At 37.7% G+C, this 17,053-nt stretch overlaps 1 protein-coding gene across 18 annotated transcripts in view; it reads left to right on the top strand.

Annotated features, from left to right (window-relative positions):
* Positions 1-17,053, top strand: part of PCDH15 (protocadherin related 15) — a 1,681,879-nt gene that overhangs the window by 1,290,261 nt on the left and 374,565 nt on the right. The window lies entirely within an intron of this gene.

The raw sequence follows: 17,053 nt of genomic DNA, 5'->3' as shown, positions 1-17,053 counted from the left end.
CTGGTAATTGCACCGAAGCAAAAATGATGAGAATGTGATTATGCCACTCTTCCCAAATTGCTTTTGCTAAAACATGGATGTTGCTGCTTTTCACGGTTTAGAGTATCTAGAGAGACAGATGCATGGAGACCATACCTCTCTTAGTGAGAAAGGGGTTGCTCTTGAAATGGGCTTCAGAATGACTGTTCAGTGGAATTCAGCACTACCCTCAACTCCTGAGCCTTTAGTCTGTGTGTATGTGCACATATATAACAATACAGCAGCCTACAAGACACCAGACAGATTGCCAAATATGATCCTATATCCTACTTAGAAATGCTGTCTGTAAAGAAAATAAAGCAGTTCTGTTTCAAGCCTTTGGTGTGTAGAACTGTGCATATATCATAACCCCATGGTAGAGATGAGATCATTACATTTTTAAAAAGTCCTTATGAACATAAGCGTCAGTCTTTGAAGTCTGTAAGGGCCTGGAGCATAGATCAAAAGAAATAACCATTGTTCATTTCATCAACTGGAGGTTTGATCATATGTCAGTCACTGTGGTACATGCTATAGATGCAAAGGTGAGAGGTAAAAGTTCTAGGTTAGGGAGGGGTAGAGAAAATTACGTAGAAAGTTATTTCAACAGAAGGGTCAGGGTTCCCAGGTAGAACACAGGAGAGAAATTACCTAGAAAGATGAGACAGCATGTGTAAAGTCCAAAGGATGAACTTGAAAGCCAGTGTTGGAGAAGCCTGCTTCCCATGGTGGGATGAAATCCAGTGGTGTTCATGAGTTTCTTTCACTCTTAGAAATTATATTTATTTTTTCTTTTGATAAATGAGCACCTACTCTGTGGAGGGAGACAGATTCCTCACTTCGTGGAGCTGGTGTTCTGGCAGAAGCAATGGCAACAAGCAAGAAACGCATTATGTGTTTATTGTAGAAGAGAGAAGGCGGTCAGCACTGTGGGGAAAATGGAGCACAGAGAGGTGTTGTAGTATAAACTGCAGCATTTGATAGGATGATCAGGGCACACCTCACTGAACAGATGAGATTTGAGCAAAGTCTCACAGAAGCTGACGCAGTTACCCCTGTTGATGTCTGGGAGAATAGGCGGAGATAAAAAACTGGAGCTTGCCTGCTGGGAGCGTTGGAGATGAGTGAGTGAGAGGAAGTAGGAAGAGGAGGTGAGACACAGAGGGGTCAGAACTTACAGAGTCTAGTATGCTGTCGATCGACTTTGTCATTTACTCTGAGCGAATGGAGAAGCCAAGGTAGTAATGAGAGCAGAATGATGCATTGGCGGCCTGTATCACCAACCACCAAAGTAGGATGATGGATGGTCCTAAACAATAGACACAACCTCTAGCACTGTCTTTGTTTTTACAAATAAGTTAAATAAAATGATGTCATTTATAGCATTTGCACTTCTAGAGGACGGGGCCTTGTACTGATAGTTTGAACTGTATTCAAATCCTGACTGTAACACTTATTAATCATATAATGCTAGGTGAGTTACTCATCTCTCTGCTTCGGATGGCTCCTCTTTAAAATGGAGGTTAGGGGCCCCTGGGTGGCTGAGTCGGTTAAGCGGCCGACTTTGGCTCAGGTCACGATCTCGGGGTTCATGAGTTCGAGCCCCTCTGTTAGCACAGAGCCTGGAGCCTGCTTCAGATTCTGTGTGTTCCTCTCTCTCTCTCTCTCTCTGCCCCTCCCCTGATCGCACTCTGTCTGTGTCTCCCAAAAATAAACAAACATTAAATAAATAAATAATAAATAAATAAAATGGAGTTATTAAAAACAGACCTTCTATAAAAAGGTTTTGAAAATTTGATTCAATATAGGTAAATGTGTAATAATGCCTGGGAAAAAGCTTGTGCTCAATAATGTTAATTCATGTCACCATTACCATTAGGAAGAAATATCACGTTTCCTAAGTTAGACAAGACTGGTAAGAACAGAAGCACACACACACAGAGAAACGTACACAACAGGATTTCCATGGCTCTGATTTTCCTTACTTGGCAAGACCTCTTCATTTTCCTTAAGTCCCCCCTGCCCAGTAATTCTGAGTGCACGTCCCTCAGAGCTAGTTTTCTCAGCTTTCATCTGGACAGCTCCCCACTGCTCTCGCACATTCTTGGCGGTCTACTTACTAAATGGGAGGATGTGCATGTTCAGGTGTGCAGAAGGGCCATCCAAGGACTGTTGCCAGTTCCTTCACTGGTCCTACCGTAACTATCGTCAATGGTGGAATTACTCTTCTACCACTGATCATCCCCAACAACCTCACCCTGTGTCACCTCAATTCACTATTTCCTAGAGGTGTCCATTGGCTTTCTTCACAGAAAAATGATACCATTCTACCTGTGAAGGATGGGATTAGCAGGGATACTCTGAGTGAAAGATATTCAGAGTATAAGCGATTGAAAACTCAAAAAAAAAAAAAAAATCCCTCAAAATTGACTCCTGCCTTAAAATGGAAATTCCTTTATCCCAAAATGGGAGGACTTTTGGAGGGAATAAGTAAAACTCTGATAGTCAGCCTAACTGATGCCCCTTCTGTGTCTTACTATTAGGACGATGAAATTTAGGTTTAAGTTGGAGCATTCACTAAAGGACAACAACAACAAAAGTGACAATAAAATCTCAAATGATTAAGTGCAAAATAGAATTTTATGGTAAACTAAAATTTTCCATAAAACTGACATAAATTTAGATGAACTGAATTTTTGGGGGGGTACTTACCATTTCACAAACACTGAATTATATATTTAAGGAAGTCCTTGTTACATTCAGTATAATAAAATCACAGTACAAGTAATATTAGATTAATATTTTAATAATTTAAGGAATTATTCCAGGTGAAGTCATTGAAAATAATCAAGGAAAGACTTGTGAAAAATTTCCCTTCCCTAAAAGCTGTAACAAACTAGTATAAACAAAAGTGAAATCATAATTTTGAATCATTAATTGCTGAATTAACCAAGTCTTACAGCAACCCAGGGAACATTTATTCAAGAAAAACAGCTGACTCTTGGTTGTGTTTTTTTTTTTTTTTTTTTTAGCTTAGTGGAATTTTTCATTTGCCTGAGTCACATTGCCTGCTAGTTAGTTCAGGAGTAGCATTAAATACAACAACCTTGGAACACCTGGGTGGCTCAGTCGTGTCTGACTCTTGATTTCAGCTCAGGTCATGATCTCATGGTTCATGAGTTCGAGCCCCATGTCAGGCTCTGTGCTGACAGTGCAGAGCCTGGTTGGGATTCTCTCTACCCCTTTCTCTCTGCTCCTTCCCTGCTCACACACACACATGCTGTCTCTCTTTTCCAAAATAAATAAGTAAACTTAATAAAAATAACAACCTGCATTCCCAAAGTATCTTGACAGTCTCTTGAAAAACAGAACAAAACTGGAGCTCTTCCAAAGCCTCATTTCCAAAGAAACATCATGTGACCTGGCTGGTGGGTTCCCAGAAGAACCCATATAAAAGGCTAACTCAGATTTCACCCAGCACAAAACGTCTTGTTTGAGGGATGGTTAGGGAGCAATGGGGAAGGAGTTTCTCAAAAACAATTACAGGCAAGTGTTTTAACTTTGTTGCTGCCTGAAGCGATAGACAAAAATTGGAACACGCAATTGGCTAACCAGTAAGCTTAAAAAGAAAGTTAGGAATGATGTCCACAGGGTTTGCAAAAACTTTGACATATTTGTAGGAATCTTGGAAGGACAACAGTAAGAATAGTAGCGTGTGAATTTTCAGAAAACACCTGAGAAAGTCTTAAGTTTTCATATCTGGCTTACCTTGAGTTTCTGCCAAAGCAGAAAGAAAAGACTAGGGTGGAGCTCTAAACAGCAGAATTAAGGACTAACTGTGATCTAACATCAGCCAAGTGCTCCCAAACAAAGACTAGGATAGTTATTGTTTCCAAGTATGTAAAAAATCTCTGCCCCATCATTAACTAAACACTAAACCGAGTACAGGATTCAGTGGCCCCACATGACAAAGCAGACATATTTTAGAGTTATCAGTTCAGAAAGCATTACTTGGAAAAACAAATGAGCAGCCTCTTCAGCAGATGCTGGGGAGGGAAGAAATCTGATGTTCAGTGTTGTCACATAATACTGTTTGAAATGACCAGCTTTTAAGAGAACCTGGGACACTGGAATGAAACAGGGAAGAATGGCTGATACACAGGGAAAATAAATCAACAAAAGTGTTTCTGAGAGATTGTAGGCATTAGACTTAACAAAGACTTTCAGTTGGGTGTTTCAGAGATGTTCAAAGAGCTAAAGATGATCATGTGCGAGGCTCTAACGAGACAAAGAAGGGCATTTCCATGACCGTCCCCACATCGTCATTAACAAAGATATGATAGAATATGTGTTTATGTCTAATAATATAAGAAGGTCTCCTAACTTTTAGTTTATAATAGCAGCTTGTAATATTAGCGTTTTGTAACGCTGGATGCTCATACCAGAGCATCTACTGTATGACAAATAATATGTATTAAATACAACATGTCGATAAGCATTACATACTAAAATGTAAATATAAAAATATGATTAATAGCTACTTTTGCTTATTATTCAAAGTCAGTGTGGTCATTATGATAATATTATGTATATTCTGGCAATTAAAGAGTTGGTATAACACATTGGTGAATAATGGAGACACCACATGCACCTGGGTGGCTCAGTCAGTTGAGCCTTCGATTCCTGCTCAGGTCATGATCTCGCAGTTTGTGGGTTCCAGCCCCGTGTCAGGCTCTGTGCTGAAAGGTCAGAGCCTGGAACCTGCTTCGGATTCTGTGTCTCCCTCTCTCTGCCCCAACTCCCGCCCACACTCTGTCTCCCTCTCTCTGCCCCAACCCAGCTCGTGCTCTGTCTCTTTCTCAAAAATAAATAAACATCTAAAAAAAATTTTTTTAAATAAATAAAAGAAGAATGGCAATACCAGGGGCTTCTGGGTGGTGCAGTTGGTTAAACATCTGACTCTTGGTTTCGGCTGAAGTCATGATCTCACATGAGTTTGTGAGTTTGAGCCCATGTCCACTTTATGCTGATAGCTCCGAGCCTTCTTGGGATTCTCTCTCTTCCTCTCTCTCTGCCCCTCCCCCATTCACACACAAACTCATGGGGGAAACATTTTGGGGAGAAAAAATAAAAGAAGAGCAACACCAGACCCACAAACCTTAAGTTCAAATAGTTTTTACAAACATGCATTAACTCTGATAAGTATTATTAAGTATTAGTATTTTTGTGCCCAAGCATACAGTATACTCATTTTGAAAAAGCCATGAGGAAGATGCAGATTTAAATATGTATTTTAAGTGGATAACACAATGAAAACATGTCCTGGGCCCCCAAATCCCTCCTTTCGATATTTTGGATTTCACAAATACTTGGAGAAGAGAAGAGTCCAGAATTTTCATTTATCTGCTTTTACTTTCTTCTTTTATTTTCCCAGTGCCACATACCTTATAACTGCATCCTTTTTTACATGTTGGCCTTTCGAACACGAAGTCACCTCACACATAGTCTATTAGTTCATTCCCTCAGGTCTTTCTGTTTTCCAGGATGTGGATTCTAATTCTGAGTAACTTCCACTGATTCAGAAATTTTCTTCTTTTCCTTTTTGGATTTATTATTCTCTATTATCAGGAACTTATTACTAGCTAATAAATTGCTGGAGTATTGTGGAGTATTATTATTAATATCATGTAGGCATGAGAGAGAAGCTTGATTTTATGGCACACATTATTGGGAGATGTTTCTCCTACTGAGTATTAGGAGTATCTTATTACTTAGTCTTATTACTGAGTATCAGTATTGTTCATATTTTTATGGCTTCCCCTGGAAATTGTTCCAGAGAACTATTCATTTCCAAACACATTGAACTTCTTGTCCTGTCCCCTATAAGGATCAGTAGAGTAGAATAATACGCTACAAATACTGGAACTCACAAAAATATCTGCTAAAAATGAGAGCATTGATTGATCCAAAGATAAGTATGTTATCTAGAGTAATGGGGCATGTAGGGTATATATTAGTAAAGGTACAAGTTTAAATATCCTTACAAAGAACCTCTAAAACACAGTGTTTTAAATCAGATAGAAGTATCTTTCTTTCTCCAGTCACAGCCCAGAAGGCTATGGCCCTGGGTTTGTGGGAAAACTATGATTCTTAATACTTGGTTTGCTATGTTACTCGGCCAGTGGGGGGAAAAAAAAGAAAAAAAGGTAACGTTCAGGGCAATAAACTTTGTGGAAATGAACCAAAATTCATCAAAACACGAAGACAGTGTAAGCTGAGGAAACATAAGGGAAGCTGTAGAGACAGTGGTTAGTGCTTTAGTTGTCTGTTCTTGTACAATAAACCACAGACATTAGTGACCTAAAATGGCAGCTATCCTATTTCTCATATTTCTGTGGGTTGATTGGGATCAACTGGGCAGTTCTTTTGTTTCACACGGTGTCGTTGAGGCTACTCAAATGTGTGCATTCAGCCGGGAGCTAGCCAGGGATATAGACATCCAGTGTGGTTATGCCCCCCTTCCCCCCACTGGGCTTACCTTATTCTGTAGCCTTTACCGCAGGTCATTGACTTTTTAGAAAGTAAAACTGAAGGCTACCAGTTTTCTTAAAGCTTGGCCCCAAATGGAATGTATCATATCTGCCACCATTGGTCAAATCAAGCCTGAATCTAGCCCCTATTCAAGAAGAGGGGGGCACCTGGGTGGCTCAGTCCATTAAGCATCTGACTTTGGCTCAGGTCATGATCTTGCAGTTCATGAATTTGAGCCCCACATGGGGTTCTGTGCTGACAGCTCAGAGCCTGGAGCCTCCTTTGGATTCTTTGTCTCCTTCTCTCTCTCTGCCCCTCCCCTGCTCATGTTCTCTCTCTCTCTCTCTCCCTCCCTCTCTCTCTCTCTCTCTCTCTCTCTCTGTCTCTCTGTCTCTCTGTCTCTCAACAATAAATAAACGTTAAAAAATTTTTAATAAAAAAAAGAAGAGGGAAAATACTGGGCGGCCTATGTGGCTCAGTTGGTTAAGAGTCAGATTCTTAATTTTCTGCTCAGGTCATCATCTTATTGTTCATGAGATTGAGCCCCGCATCAGGATCCTGGCTGACAGCATGGAGCCTGCTTGGGATTCTCTCTCTCTCTCTCTCTCCCTCTCCCTCTCCCTCTCCCTCTCCCTCTCCCTCTCCCTCTCCCTCTCCCTCTCCCTCTCCCTCTCTCTCTCCCTCTCCCTCTCCCTCTCTCTCCCTCCCTCCCTCCCTCCCCTTGTCTCCCTTCCCCTGTGCCATTCTCTCTCTCTCTCTCTCTCTCTCTCTCTCTCTCTCTCTCTCTCAAAATGGGTAAGTAAACATTTAAAAAACAAGAGGGAAAATAGACTCTGCTTCTCGGTGGGAAGCCCAGAATTTGTAGCTGTCTCTAATCTACTTCAGGTCATGTGTGTGTATGTTAGATTAAGATAGTGAATAGTTGGATTGAACAAGTAACTTTTTCATTCCTTGCCCCATGAGTTAAAAATAGTTGAGTAAGCCCTGTAATGTTTAAACATTGTGCGTGCATTACCATTAGTTCAAACTTAAATGTTCACCATTTGCAGAGTACTGATTACTATTAGTTACATTGGATGTAAGTCCGCATTTCAAGTAATTCTACAAATTGTTTAAAAATGTCAGGCTGGGGGTGCCTAGGTGGCTCACTTGGTTAAGTTTCTGATTCTTGATTTCGGTTCAGGTCATGAACTCATGGTTTTGTGAGTTCGAGCCCTGTGTCAGGTTCTAGACTGACGGTGCAGAGTCTGCTTGGGACTCTCTCTCCTCCTCTCTCTATGCCCCTTCCGTGCTCATGCCAACACTCTCTCTTTCAAAATAAATAAACATTTAAAAAAATTGTCAGGCTGAGTTGATGCCCTGGGTCTTTAGGATGTGACCTAATAGCATGATTCATTTAGTCCTTGTACTAGGAGCATGGGAGTGAGCATCCTGTCCCTTCGTGGTGTTCACTTTTGCATACATCATTAGTGTTCTTTTCCATCTGAGGTTCACTTGAAGAAATAGTTCTCAGCTGTTTATTCATTTTTGTGAGTATTCGTTTGGTGAAAAATGAACTCTACAAAACACAGGTCACTTTAGCCAGATATGAACCCAAGCCCACTGCCATGTGCTGAAGGCAGACAGGGGACAGTGCTTCTGTCCCCCTGTATATACACTGCATAGTCCCCATGCCTCCCTCAAGACTCCTTGCCTGTGTCCCTATACACATGCCAAGAGCAGCAAGTGTCATCTTGAACAGTAAATATTTGTTAAGCATATTTTTGTATTGTTTTTGGACAAAAGAAATGTGAAATTAAAGTTTTAATATGGGTGGTGGTTATATAGGTCTATACAATTCTCCAAAAACATTGAAGCTTATCTGTGCATTTAATTGTATGTAAATTGCACCACTAAATAACACCTTGGGCATCACTGCAGTAAACAATATATTAAATTTTGTCTAGATAATTGGGAGATTAAAGTGGCATTTTAGCATGTTACCTTAGTTATTGTAAACACATGGAATGTCAGAACATTGAGGAAGCTATCAGAGCAGTACATGAATGAGAGGGAAAGGCTTTAGGTGAGGAAGCAGAGGAGGACCACAGAAAAACACAGGAGGAGAGAATGGTGAGGACACAGGCAAGGAAGAATCACATGGGCAACACATGAAGAGTCATAAGAGGAATTTGTAGATTGGAATCTGCATAGTCAGAAAAGTGGTGGTATTATCAGCAAAAACTCAGTTCATGGTTTTTATACTTGTTTCAGGTTCAAATAAAGGTATGGGGGCATTTCATACACCGTAACGCGGTGGTTCTCAAACTTTAGAGATTTTCAGAGGTGCATATTTCTGACCTTGCCTTTCAGGGATTCTCATTCAACAAAACAGGATGGGATCTTAGCTTTTCCCATGCAAGTGGACCAAGATCTACATTCTCAGAAGCACTGCCATAAAAATGCATCAGGAAAATAACCCAGGAAAATCTTTGTAGTATTTTCCTAAATTGAGAAATTGGATACTAATGGAGTAACTTTGATTTTTTTGAAAGACAAGTAAAAGCAGATTTGAGGTTTTATGTTCTTTGGTGGGGGATGGATTACAGAATTTTTGGCACTGTTTTAGAACAGAAAAGAAGAGTGTATTCATTAGAAATAGCTCAACAAAGAGATTGCAAAGAGGATGGATAGACCTGAAGAGATCTGGAAGACATGAGAGTAGGACAAGGAGAGTTTACTGTTTTCAGTTAGAACAATCAAAGATGCACATGAAAAGTGGGACAGCTATAAGGCAAAATGATAAATTTAAAACTAACAGTAGCGAATGGCAAGAAATTAGAGGCGATATCTATCATCTGCATTAGTTTCAGGTGTACGACATAGTGATCTGACACGTCTGCACGTCTCCGTCTCCCAAGTGTTGCTACCATCTGTCGCTATTACCATGTCATTGACCGTGTTCCTTATGCTCTGATTCTAATTCCCATGGCTTACTCACTCCATTACTGAAGGCTGTATTTCCCTTCCCCTTCACCCATGTTGTCCATCCCCTACCCACCTTCCCTCTGGTAACCATCAGTTCCCTGTATTTATAGGTCTGATTGTGCTTTGAGTTTGTTTCGCTCATTTATTTTTAGATTCCGCTTGTGAGTGGAATCATATGGTGTTTGTGTTTCTCAGCCTGATTTACTTATCATAAGACGCTCTAAGTTCATCCATGTTGCCTCAAATGGCACGAACTCATCCCTTTTTATGGATGTGAAATATTCCATTGTATGTATGTGTACATATGTGTATGTAAATAATATATACCTTAATTCTTCTTCTATTGATGGACACTTAGGTTGCTTCCCTGTCTTGGCTATGTCTTGGCTATTGTAAATGATGCTGAAATAAACATACAGGTGCATATATCTTTTCAAGGTCCTACTTTCCTTTTCCCTGATTAAATACTCTCATGTGGTAGCTCCATTTTTAATTTTTTGAGGAATCTCCACACTGTTTTCCACAGTGTTTACACCAGTGTGCATTGCCACCAACAATGCACAAGGGTTCCTTTTTCTCCACATATTCACTTGTTTCTTGTGTTTTCATTTTAGCCATTACTTTATGTGTGAGGTCATATATCATGGTGGTTTTGATTTGCATTTCCCTAGTGATGAGTGATATTGAGCATCTTTTCATGTGTCTGGTGGCCATCTCGATGTTTTCTTTGAAGAAACGTTTGTTCATGTCTTCTGCCCATTTTTAATTGGATTATTTGTGTTTGTTGCTATTGAGTTTTATAAGTTCTTTATATATTTTGGATACTAATCCTTGATCAGATATGTCATTTGCAAATATCCTCTCACAGTCAGTAGGCCGCCTTTTTGTTTTGTTGATTGTTTGCTTTGCTGTGTAGAAACTTTTTATTTTGATGTAATCCCAACAGTTTATTTTTGCTTTTGTTTCCTGGGCCTTAGGAGACATATGTAAGAAAAATGTTGTGATGGCTAATTCCAGAGAAATTATTGCTATGTTCTGTTCAGAACTTTTATGGGTTCAGGACACATGTGTACATCTTTAATCCAATTTGAGGTTTTTTGTGTGTAATGTGTTAGAAAGTCACCCAGTTTCATTCTTTTACATGTAGTTGCCCAGTTTTCCCAGTACCATTATTGAAAAGACTGTCTCTTTCCCATTGCATATTCTTGCCTGTTTTGTCAAAGATTAATTGACCTTATAAATTGTGGGTTTATTGCTGGACTCTCTATTCTGTTCTGTTTATCTATGTGTCTGTTTTTTTTTTTTTTTGCCAGTACTGTACTGTGTTCATTACTACAGTTTTTTTGTGATATATCTTGAAATCTGGAATTTTGATACCTCCGACTTTGTTTTTCTCGGGATTGGTTTGATCACTTAGGGTCTTCTATGGTTCCATACAGATTTGAGTATTATTTGTTCTAGTTTTGTAAAAAATGTTGTTGGGGTTTTGATGTGGATTGCATTGAATCTGTAGATTGCTTTGGTTGATATGGACATTTTGACAATATTACTTCTTCCAAACCATGAGGATGGATGATCTTTTCATTTGTTTGTATCATCTTTAATTCCTTCCTTCCTTGTTTTTCTTCCTTCCTTCCTTGTTTTTCTTCCTTCCTTCTTTCCTTCCTTCCTTCCTTTCAAAAGAAATTGAAGATGTGAAACCTATAGGTTTCACACGTGAAATTTTATGGTTTTCAGAGTACAAGTCTTTCACCTCTTTGGTTAAGTGTATTCCTGCATATTTTATTATTTTTGATCTGATTGTAAGGTTTTCTTTTAAATTTTCTCTTTCTGCAACTTTGTTATTACTGTATACAATGCTACAGATCTCTGAGTATTGATTTTGAATCCCGCCACTTTACTAAATATGCTTATTACTTCTAGTAGTGTTTTTGGTGGAGTCCTAAGGTTTTATATGTATAGTATGCCATATGCAAATAGTGACAGTTTAATTTCTTTACTGACATGGATGCTTCTTATTTCTTTTTCTTGTTTAATTGCTGTGACTAAGGCTTCCTGTACTATATTGAGTAAAAGTGGTGAGAGTGGACATCCTTGTCTTACTCCTGACCTTAGAGGGAAAGCTCTCAGTTTTTCACCATTGAGTATGATGTGAGCTGTGGGTTTTTCTTATATGGCCTGTATTATGTTAGGTATCTTCCCTCTAACCCCATTTTATTGAGAGTTATTGTCATGAATGGATCTTGACTCTTGTCAAATTCTTTTTCTGCATCTACTGAGATAATCATGATTTTATCCTTCATTTTGTTGGTGTGTTTTATGATGTTGATTGATTTATGAATATTGAACCATCCTTGCATCCCAGGAATAAACCCAACCAAATCATGGTGAATGATCTTTTCAATGTACTATTGTATGTGATTTGCAAATATTTTGTTGGAGATTTTTATATCTGTGTTCATTAGGGATATTAGCCTGTAGTTATCTTTTTTTGTGGTCTCTTTAATTTTTGGTGCTGGGTAATACTGGCCTCATAGAATGTATTTGGAAGATTTTCTCCCTCTTCTATTTTTGGAATAGTTTGAGAAGAATAGGTATTAACTCTTCTTTAAATGCCTTTTAGAATTAATTTGTTATTCCGTTTAGTCCTGGACTTCTATTTTTTGGTAGTCTTTGATTACTAACTCAATTTTGTTACTTGTAATCTGTCCAGATTTTATATCAGCCTGGTTCAATTTTGGAAGATTATGTTTCTAGGAATTTATCCATTTCTTCTGGGTGGTCCAGTTTGTTGGCATGTAGTTTTTCCTAGTATTCTATCATAAGCCTTTGTATTTCTGTGGTGTCAACGATCGTTTGTGTGTGTGTGTGTGTGTGTGTGTGTGTGTGTGTGTGTGTGTGTGTGTCCTTTCTATGTATTTCTTGATGAGTCTGGCTAAAGTTTTGTCAATTTTGTTTATCTGTCCAAAGAACAAGCTCCTGGTTCCATAGATTGTTCTATTGTTTTCTTGGTTTCTACTCATTTATTTCTGCTCTGATGTTTACTATTTACTTTATAGTCACCTTGGGCTTTGTTTATTCTTTTTCCTGTTTCTCTAGGCATAAGGTTAGATGTTTATTTGTATTTTTTATTATTTCTTGAAGTAGGCCCATGTTGCTGTAAACTTCTCTCCTATAACTGCTTTCATTGCATCTCAGAAATTTGGAACCATTGAGTTTTCATTTTCATTTGCTTCCATGTATTTTTTTTTTTTATTCATGGACTGCTTCATTGACCCTTTGTCTGTTTAGTATCATGTTGTTTAGTCTGCACATGTTCATGTTTTTTTCCAATTTTTTTATGATTTATTTCTAGTTTTATAACATTGTGCTTAGAAAAGATGCATGGTGTGATTTCAAGCTTCTTAAATTTATTGAGATTTATCTTATGACCTAATGTGTGATCTGTTCTGGATAATGTTCCTTCTTTGTGCGTTTGAAAAGAATGTGCATTCTGTTGTTTCTGGATAGAATGTTCTGTTTACATCTGTTATGTCAATCTGGTCCATTGTATCATTAAAAGACATTGTTGTCTTGTTTTTCTGTCTGGATGATCTATGCATTAATGTAAGTGAAGTGTTAGAGTTGCCTACTATCATTTTATTACTATCAATTTATCTCTTAATGTCCATTAATATCTGCTTTATGTATTTAAATGTTCCAGTGTTGAGTGTGTAGATATTTACAATTGTATTTTTTTCTTGAATTGATCCCTTTATAATTAAGTAGTGTCCTTATTTGTCTTTTATGACAGTCTTTCTTTTAAAGTCTATTTTGTTTGATATAAGTATTACTATCCTGGATTTTTTCCACTTCCATATTTGCATGGTGAATATTTTTCTGTCTCCTCACTTTCAGGCTGTATTTATCTAGGTCTGAGGTCTGTCTCTTGTTGTCAGCATATAGATGGGTCTTCTTTGTTTGTGTTATCCATTCTGTCACCCTGTGTCTTTTGATTTTTGAATGGAACATTTAGACAATTTACATTTAAAGTAATTATTAATAGGTATGTACTTATCAACAGTTAAAAAATTTGTTTTCTGGTTTTTGTTTTTGTTTTGTTTTTTGTTTCTGTTTTTTAGTTTGTAATTCTTCTTTGTTCCTTTCTTCTCTTGCTCTTTTTGCGGTCAGTGAATACCTGTAGTGATTCTTTGCCTTTCTCTTTATTTTTTGTTTTCTATACAGGTTTGGGGTTTGTGGTTTCAGTGAGGTTCATATGTAAGATCCTAAGTAAATAGCAGTCCATATTAGTTTGGTCATTCAAGTTCAAACATTCTGAAAAGAAAAGAAAAAAAAAGAAAAGAGAAAAAATCATCTTTCTTTTTCCCCTTCTATTTTTTTTACTCCATTCTCTCCATGTTATATATATATATATATGTATATATATATATATATATATACATATATATATATATACATATATATATATACATATATATATATATATGTTCTCATATTTTAAATCTTTTTATTCATATTGTTTAATGTCTAATTGTGGTCATATCTTTTCCACTTAAATGAGTGGTCTTAACATTTTGTATTAGGCTGATTTAGTGGTGATAAACTCCTGTATAATTTATTTGTCTAGGAAACTCTATCTCTCTTTCAAATCTGAATGATAATCTTGTTGGGTAAGGTATGCTTAGTTGTAGGTTTTTGTTTATTGTGTTTTTTTTTTTTTTTTTCTTTCTTTCAGCACTCTGAATATATCATGCCACTGCTTTCTGGCTTACAAACTTTCTACTAAAAACTCAGCTAATAACCTTATAGGTTTTCCCTTCTAGGTAATTTTTTGTTTCTCTCTCACTGTTTTTAAGATTCTCTCTTTATTGTTTACCTTTGACATTTTATTATGTGCTATGGTGTAGAGTTCCTTGGGTTCATCTTGTTTGGAATTCTCTGTGCTTCTTGGACTTAGATGTCTATTTCCCTCCCTAGGTTATGGAGTTTTTTCAATTATTATTCAAATAAAGATTCTACACCTTTCTCTTGTTCTTTTTTTTCTGAGATCCCTGTAATATAAATGTTTGTTTACTTTATGTTGTCCAAGAGGTCTCTTAATCTGTCCTCATTTAAAAAAACAAAAAAACAAAAAACTCTTTTCTCTTTTTGTTGTTTTGCTTGTGTGCTTTTCATTACCCTGTCTTCCAGATGGCTGACACATTCTTCTGCATCCTCTCATCTACTATTGATTCCCTATAGTGTGTGTGTGTGTGTGTGTGTGTGTGTGTGTGTGTGTGTGTGTGTTATTTTAGACATTGTATTCTTCAACTCTGATTATTTCATTTTAATATTTTCTGTCTCTTTACTGAAGATCTCACTGAGTTCTTCCATTCTTTTCTGCACCCCAGTGAGTTTCATTATGATCATTACTTGAAATTCTTTATCAGGTATATTGCTTATCTCTGTTTCATTTAGGTTTTTTTGTTTGTTTTTGCTTTTGTTTTATTTTGTTTTAGTTTTTTCTTGTTATTTTTTTTTTGAAGCATATTATTCTGTCTCTTCATTTTGTTTGACTTTCTGTTTGTGTTTCTGTGGATTGGGAAAAAGTTAATTGTTCTAAAGTTGAACAACTGGTCTTGTGTACAGTGTTCCCTATCCAGACCATGTATGCTTGGTGAATTTTAATGGTTGGTTGGAGCTGTGGCTATAAATGCTAGTTACACTTTTAAACCATGGCTTTTTACAAAAAGAATAAATGGGAAGAAAAGATAATAATAAAAGAAAAGAAAAAAATTAAAAATGAGGAAAAAAGAAGAAAAAAGAGAAGGAAGAAGAAATAAAAAAAGAGTAAAACCAAAATAAAGCAAGACAATTTTAAAAAGTAAAAACAAAAAGTAAAAAAAAAACATATAATAATAATACAATAAATATTAAACAACAAACAAAACCCATAAACCACAGCTTGTTTTCTGTGTTCAGCACTACAGGGTGCCTGGTGTCGATTTATGGACACTAGGCACCCTGAGGACTCAAGCTCACTGTTGAGCTAAATTTTGCTCCTCTCTGGGCTTTTAAATTGAGGGGGAAAGAATTTTTCTTCAGTTCCCTGACTCTCTTACACCAGTGTTTTTTTGTTCTGTGTCCCAGCATGCAAGGAGCTGGTGTGGGCTTGCAAATCCTAGGCTTGCTGCAGTTGCCAACTTTCTGTGACAGTCTGACTTTCCAGTTATGGCATCAGCACCCACTAATTATGGCATCTGAACCCCTCCCGTGTAGCTTCCAGACCCTGTTCTGGTCTGGGCTTCTAAGGGGGAGGGGGAGAGAGCATTTTCAGAGCTCCCTTTTAAACCCTGGCTTTGTTTTCTGTGCCCCAGTATGACCAGGATTGTTGTGAGCTTGTAGACCCTGGGTTCACTGAAGTCACAAGCTCACTGAGATGACTGGACCCACCTGTCATGGGGTCTGGACTCTGCTCCTGTTTAGGCTTTTAAGGTGGGGTGGGAATGTGAACCAGGGACTATCATTCTCTAGTACCTCTGACCTGGAGAGCATTCTAGGGTTCCTCTGCTGCTTTCCGGAGTTCTCATGTTGTGTCTTCTACATGCTAGTTGCTCTTTTAAACCACTGCTTTATTTCTGTGCCCAAAGACAGAAGGTTCTGTTCCTGGTCCCTCAGTACTGTCCCTCTCCACTGCCATTGGCAGCAGTGGGGGAGGGGAGTCCCTTCCTTATTGTGTCTCTGTCACTCTTGCTTTTCTCTTGCTGTTCTCTCTCTATGGTTGTTCAGTAGCTGTTCAGTCAACCCTCAGTTCTTCTTCAGGAGCAACTGTTCTCTTAATAAGTGTAATTCAGTGTGCTCCATGGAGGAGGTGAGTTCAGGGTCTTCCCATATCACCATCTTGAACTGGAACCAAGAAGCAACTTTTGTAAATGAATTAAGTATAGCTTTGCTAAGTGGAATGAATATCACATCTTCTAAATGAGAAAATTAAGTGAATCTATAGGGTCCTTGAACTTAGACATGCACTTCTGTTCTTGGAAACATTTTTATACATCAATAATAGCCTGGCTTTTGTAAGATACTCAACATTCAGGGGTCACTTGAAAGTTTTCATTGAAAATCATCTGGATATAAGTTGTATATCAAAATTGCTTTTGCTCTACCAAAGGAGAGGTTATAATGTTATTCAGCAGTAACATTTGACTGGGACCGATTATAAATTCCTACATGGCCACGATATAAAAACTTGGGAAATAGGCATAAATTTCCTTAAATTTCTATGGCAATCCAATTTTCTTTGATAAGAATTTAGTTTTTAACACAGGGTGATAGAGTTAAGACATCACATTACTATTCATCTCATTGCTGGCAAAATGCTCCCATAACCATCTTAGACTAACAACGCTAACATGAACAATATTACTACTACAGACTCTTTGTTTTTGTTTCTGTTTTTATAATTTCAGTTGTTGTAGAGCTACATTATACTGTGAACAAGACATTGAGGTACTATCTTTGAAAGTTGTCTGGAATGGTCGTTTTCTATTTGTATTTA

The sequence above is a fragment of the Panthera pardus genome, unplaced genomic scaffold (assembly GCF_024362965.1).
Source record: "Panthera pardus isolate Hobbes unplaced genomic scaffold, ASM2436296v1 HiC_scaffold_22, whole genome shotgun sequence".
Classification (NCBI taxonomy): Eukaryota; Metazoa; Chordata; class Mammalia; order Carnivora; family Felidae; genus Panthera; species Panthera pardus.
Note: the sequence above shows the minus strand (reverse complement) of the source record. Positions and strands in the feature narration are given on the sequence as shown.